This window comes from Halyomorpha halys, unplaced genomic scaffold, assembly GCF_000696795.3.
Source record: "Halyomorpha halys isolate HHAL.00 unplaced genomic scaffold, Hhal_1.1 Scaffold64.1, whole genome shotgun sequence".
NCBI lineage: Eukaryota > Metazoa > Arthropoda > Insecta > Hemiptera > Pentatomidae > Halyomorpha > Halyomorpha halys.
This window is the reverse complement of record NW_027116348.1, coordinates 1,766,848-1,775,248: the sequence shown is the minus strand read 5'-3', so window position 1 is coordinate 1,775,248 and position 8,401 is coordinate 1,766,848. Positions and strand designations below refer to the sequence as shown.

Genomic DNA, 8,401 nt, shown 5'->3' with positions numbered 1-8,401 from the left:
TGATATTTAAAACTGTATTTACATAAAAATACATATAGTAAATTTGATATAAAATCATAATGGAATGAGAGAAACTACCCATTGGTAGCACTCGAACTAAAAATATTAACTAACAATTTGTTAATCTAAAGAATATTTTTGCATCTTTATTTTGAATTAAATTCGATTAGAATTCGAACTTATTTAGAAATTACTTTTGGTTAGAGATGAACTAAAGACAAAATGTTTGTAGAATAGTTATATTAATCTATGTCTATGTTAATCTGTTATATGTGTCTATGCATAATACCAAACCAAAATGTAATGTTATGCTTGTTGACAGTAAACGAAACATTATTAAAACTTGGCCATAATTGGGAAATTTGTATTCAGGTATTGAATTAACAGTATATTGGTACGCACTTGAACTTACAGAAATCCGATATTTTCCGATGTGCTAACTTGTGAGTGGAAAAAAAAAAATACTTAGACAATGAATATCGGTCATAATTATTATGTAGCGTCATGGGGGAGTCCCATGACAGAACTTTGTAGTCCCGACAGTCACATAATACGTTGTATAAATAATTTGGTGGTGTATGAAATATTAAAGTACAATCCATGTACGTTCTCTATCATGATACATCCCTCATATTCCATAAGAAGGAGTAAGTTTTTTAATGATGCTACTAACGAATTGCACTGAATAATAACGACCATGGATATAACGATGTATCGGTTATAGCGTCGGATATTTCCGAACCCGTGATTTTTAGAGCGTTACTAATATATTTATTAACGAATATCGCCTAAAATGATTCAATTTGATGATCCATCTAACTATAAAAAAATTTCAATTAAGTTCAATTTTATTGTTTTCTCCAAGAAACTTTGTCTAAAAAAAAAAATTTACAGTAAAGAAGTTTCACATTTAATGGCATCAAGGAAATAGTGAGACAAACTTCAGCATAGGTTAAAGAATTGAACAAACGTCATCCTGCCATATCTTCAGTATGGAAACATATAGTCTTAATGAGAGACGTTGTAGATAAAGAGGATTCCTTAAAAAAAAAACGGTTTCAATCAGGTTGTTCCTATGTTCCTGTACTATGTTCCTCTCTTGTATCATCATACTCTATAATAGGAAAGATTTCTTAAAACATGTTCCTTATACTACAATCCATGTTCATTCTCTATCATGATACATCCCTCATAGTCCATAAGTAGGAGTAAGTTTTTTAAATATCCTACTAATGAATTGCACTGGATATATTTATACCGACCATGGATATAACGACGTATCGGTTATAGCATCGGATATTTCCGAACCCGTGATTTTTATTGCGTTACTAATATATTTATTAACGAATATAGCAATATCACCTAAAATGATTCAATTTGATGATCCATCTAACTATAAAAAATTTTCAATTAAGTTCAATTTTATTGTTTTCTTCAAGAAACTTTATGTCTAAAAAAAACAAAACTTTTACAGTAAAGAAGTTTCCCATTTAATAGCATCAAGAAAATAGTGAGACAAACATCAGCATAGACTAAAGAATTGAACAAACGTCATCCTATCATATCTTCAGTATGGAAACATATAGTCTTAATGAGAGACTTTGTAGATAAAGAGGATTCCTTAAAAAATAATAATTGGTAATAATTAAATAATTAATTTGATAATTAAATAATTGGTAACAATCGAACTAAAAATATTAACTAACTATTATTAATAATAATTAAATTAAATTATTAATAATAATAATTACTATTATTAATAATAATGGTTTCAATAAGCATATAAAGAAACTTAAAAATTAATAAATTGTTTAAATTCCAAAGAAGCCGCTATGTTCCTCTCTAGTACCATCATGCTCCCTAATAGGAAAGATTTCATAAAACATGTTCCTTGTAGTACAATCCATGTTCATTCTCTATCATGATACATCCCTCATAGTCCATAAGTAGGAGTAAGTTTTTTAATTATGCTATTAACGAATTGCACTGGATATATTTATAACAACCATGGATATAACGACGTATCGGTTATAGCGTGGGATATTTCCGAACTTTGAGAGCGTTACTAATATGTTTAGTGACGGATATAGCAATATCGCTTAAAATAATTTAATTTGATGATCCATCAAACTATAAAAGATTTTAGTAGCTGATCTACAGAAGAACAAATATGAAGAGGTTGGATTCAAATATTTTGTTCTTGGCATAACATGGCACACTGCCGACTAGTTGTCCATGTCTATAAGCCTAGATTATAGAAAGCAAATGTGTCAACGACATCTTTAACGCTGAAAAATAGATTCATTTTATCATTTAGACTGATCAAAACTCGATAATTGCCCATCTCGTATAAATCTGAAAGATTATAAATGTATACAAGTTATATGTTTAAGGCAATAGATATTGACTAAGGAGTACAGAAAATTAGGATAAAATTTATAAAAAAAGCTTGTTTAAAGAGTTATTTAAGAATTGGTATGAACGAGAAATCGGGAATTAACTATTTTAATACACCCTTGATGCTATTATAACAATCCACCTGGCTGATGTGTGAGCATCGACAGTCAAAAATCGTTTTGAACATTCTGGCGTTCTGAGAAATTAAATTGAGAGACGATCACAAGAACCAGATGAATTTGATTCAAGGAATGAACCTGAAATTTTTTATGGATTGTCACGAATTGTTTTACAAAAAAAAAAAGTTCTACATTTTCATACAAATAAATAATCCATAAGTGTTTGGTAGCAATAACTGGTTTTACAAAATTATTATAACATATTTACATGATTTGTTTAGTGATTGATTACTCCAACGATCGGCTTTAGTGATGGAAGGTTTGGTAATTAAAAATTATCAAGTGATTAATTTCAACATGCGAAATGTATTTATCAGTTTCGATACCCTATTGATTTGATGTAGATGAGATGTGCATCATATAGTCTTTTTTAACTAACATTAATCCCTACCCTAATCGCTGGTTGTCGTTAACCCAGTGATCTACTGGGTTTGTTAATTTATTTTACAATTGTTAATCAAATGAAAATTATTAAACCACCAGTAGTGCTTATGCTTACGAATACGTAAACCAAAAGATCAGATTACAAATACAATGATAATTTCGAGGCTTCAAGGAGAAATAAACTAAATATACTGTAACTTTAAGAAATTATTCAGATATTTCGAAAAAACAAATAAATAATAAAAAATGTTTTATCCTAAACTAGCTGACCAGGCAATGCTTCCCAATTTCTATATTTGAGAATTTATACAGATTTAAAGAACACTTAATAGTTTGATAGAAATTATTGTGTTTAGTTAAAATTAAACATTTAAAATTACTTTATTATAAGGTTTGGAAACGTAAATTGCAACAATGTGCAATAAGGAATGAAATTGAAATTTATACTGTTTGTCCGACCGACCAACCCATCAAAGTGTGGTAAAAGATTTGTTTTCCTCCAAATAAGACAAGGTGAAAATTTCTAATTTTTAAATTCTTTGAAAAACGGTATTAGGTAGTTTGGGATGATACTAAAAATGAATATGAATGGTTTTTTTCTAAAAACAAATTCGCTAACCTACTTTATTCCGAGCCACATTATGTTATTATAATTTTTCGTAAATATAATATAGCTTAATAAAATCAATAATGCTTTTTTATAATTCCTCGGAAAGAGATAAATCGATTGGTGTACAATAAAAGTGCAAAAACCTTACACTTTTGGAGCTACTAACCAAAAACGCTTAATTTTGTTCATAACTTTTTTTTATACTCGAGAATTCGGGAATTTCGTCATCTTTAAACCTTCCTACGGCGAAATGACACATTTTGAAAAAACGGTACGAAAATCGGTGCACCAATAAAACAGTTTATTTTGGAAAAAGATTCGACCGCTTCCTTTTGTATGTAAAGATAATACTATGCATGAATGCTATGATTGAAAACGGCGCCAAAATGGCTTAATACATTTTGTTCCCGGGTTTCCAAAAATAATATATATATATATATATATATACACATATATATTACTCCGAATATTATATTATTATTACATAGTTTTCATTGGCAAAAATTATTATTTGCCGATTCAAAATACGTCAAAAAAGTTCCTGGTTTATTAATTTTTTTTTTTACATTTCCTAGGAAAATGGGATGAATAAAATATATTTAAAGTTTGGTATTTGTATAAAAAACAATCACCTAAATTATGAATATTTTAAGGTTTTCTATATTCCAGAAAAAATTGGAATGAGTATTCCAAAACCTTCCAAAATGTTTGCACCACCAGGCCACCCGCAATTGTTATTCCTAATGCAGAGAAGCAAACCTTGACCTCCGGCGAGGCGCAGTGGAAACATTTATAAGCATTGGAGTATCGAAGCTGCGAAATGTTGAAACATATTTAAATTACAGTAGTTTTTATTGCATAAAAGGAAAGATTTTTGTATAATTGGTCGAATTATTCAAATACAAAAAGAAGCCTCTTGATTGGTAATTCATTTTTGAACTACTGCTATATCGGATTCTTAAAAACTCAAATTCCAAAAACCAAAACCTCGAAGAAACGAAGATTTAAATCAGATTATATACAATCATGGAAAGGGGGTAAAAGTTCTAATAGTCAGGTGAACTTTTCTAAAATTGGAGTTAGAAACGTATATCTCCCAAAAACTTCAATGAAGCTATTTTTATTCCGTTTGAAGGTGAAATGAACGTAATTCTCATGAGGAAATTCTACCTAAAAGTATGAATGGCAGTAAAAGCCATGCATACTATGAAAATAACTCTATTTTCACTGATGACTCATATATGCTCATTTATTCTTTTTCTTGCTTCATTTCTGGTTTTGTCTTTGTCTATTGCAAACAATGATTTCAAATTTAAGCTTTTATTGGACCGTCACATGAATAAATGGCCCCGAAAGTATTATAATTAGTTCATTCGTCATTGTGAAGCTATTTTTAACCATAATTAATTTCTCAAAGTTTTCGAAATTTCGCAACAGTTAGACAGTCTCACCACGCTTTGTCAGTTGTCAGCGTTGTTTATTCTTCTATTGGAACTAACAACGCCGAGGATTATTTTTGACCTAAAACTGGAAAAATGGGGATTACATCATGTATTAGTAACGAAAAATAAATAAAAGAAAAAATTGAGATTTCTTATAAATTTAGGTGCCATTAATTTGGATAATTGCCATTAAATTTATAATTACATGAAAGTAATCTCGAAGAATTCTATGAATGCTGCATCTGCAAAATGAAAGTGTCATGGAGATGGGGCCCTCTCATTATATTAGTTTTCTTTAGTATTTTTAACTCTAAAGATTATTAAAGATTAAGCATTTTCGTAATATGTTTTAGATATGTATATCCATTAATTTTTAATTATTGTTAATTACTATAAATTTTTTTCAATATTTCCTTTTAAAAATATAACTTTATTGGAAAATATGATTTTGATTGGTGTTATATTAAGCATGATACTGTTCCTTGAGTTAAATATACATCTTTAGGGAATGGATAACACTTGTTCATGAACCAGTTTCCGTATTATTTTAGAATCAAAATTAAAACTAACATAATAACATTAAAAGAAACTAATTTAAATATTTCAGATGCTGAGTGTGTTGGATCTGGCCTGCTTTTTTTTTTTTTTGGATTTTGATATATTATTTTTAAAATGATTTTTTTGTAGAATGTTTAAAATTACTTGTTGAACTTGTTTATTTATTGTATTGCTTCCATTCCATTGAATATTCAGGAAAAAAACTTTTGAAACTCATTGAAACAAAGTATAATTCTATTTCGTGACGATCTTACAATCAAAATGTAAATAAACAATAATTTAACAAAATAGTCTTTTAGTTTAAGCTAATTTTATTTATCTATTTTATATATAAAACATTAAGGATTGGGAGATTTGAATATCTTGGCACAGATTTCACCTACGAAAAATGCAGAATTCACACGCTAAAGAGACACCCTTATTGTTTGTTCAATTTAACAATATGAACTTAATAACAACTATAAATAAATTATACAATCGTTAATATATAAGTTCTGATTCTTGTTTTTTTTTAATCAAAATAATGTTTAACATATTTTCAGGTTCAGTATCAAAGATTAGACATTGTATCACATTAAAAAGGGTAGAATAGGGATTGAAGCTTTCAGAAAAAGTATTAGCACTGGTGTTTGCTCAGACAAATAAATAAAACAAATAGTTATGTTAGTTTTACATCTTATGGGTTCACTAAAATTATAGTTCTCTTTATGGAACAAAATAAATAAATTAATAAATTCAGCGCTGTATGGATTGGAGAAGCTTTCCGTTTAGTATCAATTATAACATGCTAGAAACCGCTATCTTGTTTGAATAGTGTAATATCTTTGGAACACGTCTATTACAAAATAAAACCAATTTCGTTTTTCTGAAATGCAACTAGTCAATCATACTAGCGATACATGTTGCTTGTAGCAACAACATTCAATGTCTAAAAAATCAATTTCAGAAAAATAAATCTGAAATTTTTCAAAATCTAGGATGGGCATATAGTTGTGATAGTACAAAAGAAAAAAATGGTTAGAATTTTCTGAGAACATTGTTTACGTATGTAAAAGCTAATTGTCAGACAACTTTACATATAAAACTTCAAATCTCAAAAACTGGACATTTTTTTTCTCTAAACCATAGATATTGGAATGTATGTTAATATCTTTTAAGTGATATGTATTAAAATGATTCATAGAATGACGCAGATGTGTTCTGGTGTATACGACACTGCGTCCATTACCAATGCGGCGTTATTAAACAATTTTTATTTAGATTTTTTTTGCTTTACCTAGAGGTGCAGATAATTATCTCCAAGAAGAATTGAAAGGGGAGATACAAGTACAATTTTCTTCAGTTAAACATTAAACATCTGTTAAAAATGCGCTTCTGTAAACTTGAAGAAATGCAGTAGTGTCGTATAAATAGGAGGCACAGAACTGTTTCTGCTTTATTCAGATATAGGTAACTATATCCTAGAACGATTACAAAGGAAGCTATATTATTTTTTCAAAAAACATCAGCAATAACCATTATTTTATGTGGAGGAAAACATATGTTGAATTATTTATACTGTAAAGCTATGAAAATGTAGTATAGTGTCTTTCACTTCCGGGCTACAGGTATGTTTTCTTCTGTCACCTGTTGTAATAGTTAAATTTTTATTATACTAATGGTTTATACCTAATACCTATAAATAAAATACATAAAACTGATTACATTTATAATATTTCATATAGTTTACCTTTGGCAAGCTCTCAGTTGAAGAACCAACATTATACTGTGACGAACGACATTCCTTCCCCGACTGCTGCAACGATACGACTGCCCCCACTTGGCCGCCCCCCACCTCGCCACCCCCACAGTGCTGACAACCTGCCCCCTACAAACCACTAGATCCCTATTGACCTGATGAAATTCAGCACTGGTCAACAATGGCCATCACAAATGAAAGGGCTTCTGTTATAGGCCATCATAATCTTCTGCCTGTATCTGTTTCCAACAATTGAGCGCTCAATTAAATCCTTTGTTCTCTGCCAGAGCTCAACTCTGCAGGGCAGGCTTTGGAATCAAGATATTTGGGGAAACCTTGCGGCTAGATTCATTCTAAACATTATTTATTTGTGTTTTATAAGTTGATTTGACTGTATTATATTAAACATAGTAAATAATTTTGTTTAATGACTAGTTCGATACTATAAAATTACAATTAAGGAATGCTAATTTATAATTAATAATTATTTTATAATTTTTAATAATGAGATTATAATTATTATTGTCTAAAATCTGTCCTTGATGATTACTTGGTTGGACAGAAGGAATATTTAACATGAGAATATAGAATATTTAAATGACACAATTAATATGAATATATTATATTATAACTCATAAAGTTTTAAAATAATTTTATTTTTTATTTTTTATTTCTACTAGAGAAGGTTAAAATAGAATCGCCTATTATGTAGAGTTGGTCCTGTTGCGTACTTGCTCGAGTCATCTACCCACAACATGCAACAGCTACTCATAGCATAGCAAGGTTTCATTTCGATTTGATTTTAAAACTAATTTTTTTAACTACTTTAATAATTAATCCTTAAGATTAAACTATTTCAAAATTATTAATTATCATTAAATTGTGATTATTTTCAAGTTCAACTTTTTTTAAAATTTATTTTTACTTTCTGGCATAATATTAAGATTAATGACATATAGTTTAATAATATCAATATTATGATTTTTTCCAAAACCATACTATGAATATTAAGTAATACGATTTAAAAAATAAAGGAAAACAGAATTAAATAAAAATTCTAGAAAAATTTTAGATTAAAATATTTTTTTATGGT

General features: G+C 28.6%; 1 protein-coding gene across 1 annotated transcript in view; it reads right to left on the bottom strand.

The window, feature by feature from the left end:
- LOC106692635 (GTP-binding protein Di-Ras2) overlaps window positions 1–7,401 on the bottom strand; it is a 28,571-nt gene extending 21,170 nt beyond the window's left edge. The window contains exon 1 of the mRNA XM_014438689.3: window positions 7,300–7,401. The gene's annotated coding sequence lies outside the window, so the exon portion shown is untranslated. The remainder of the gene's footprint in view (window positions 1–7,299) is intronic.
- Between the last annotated feature and the right edge of the window lie 1,000 nt (window positions 7,402–8,401).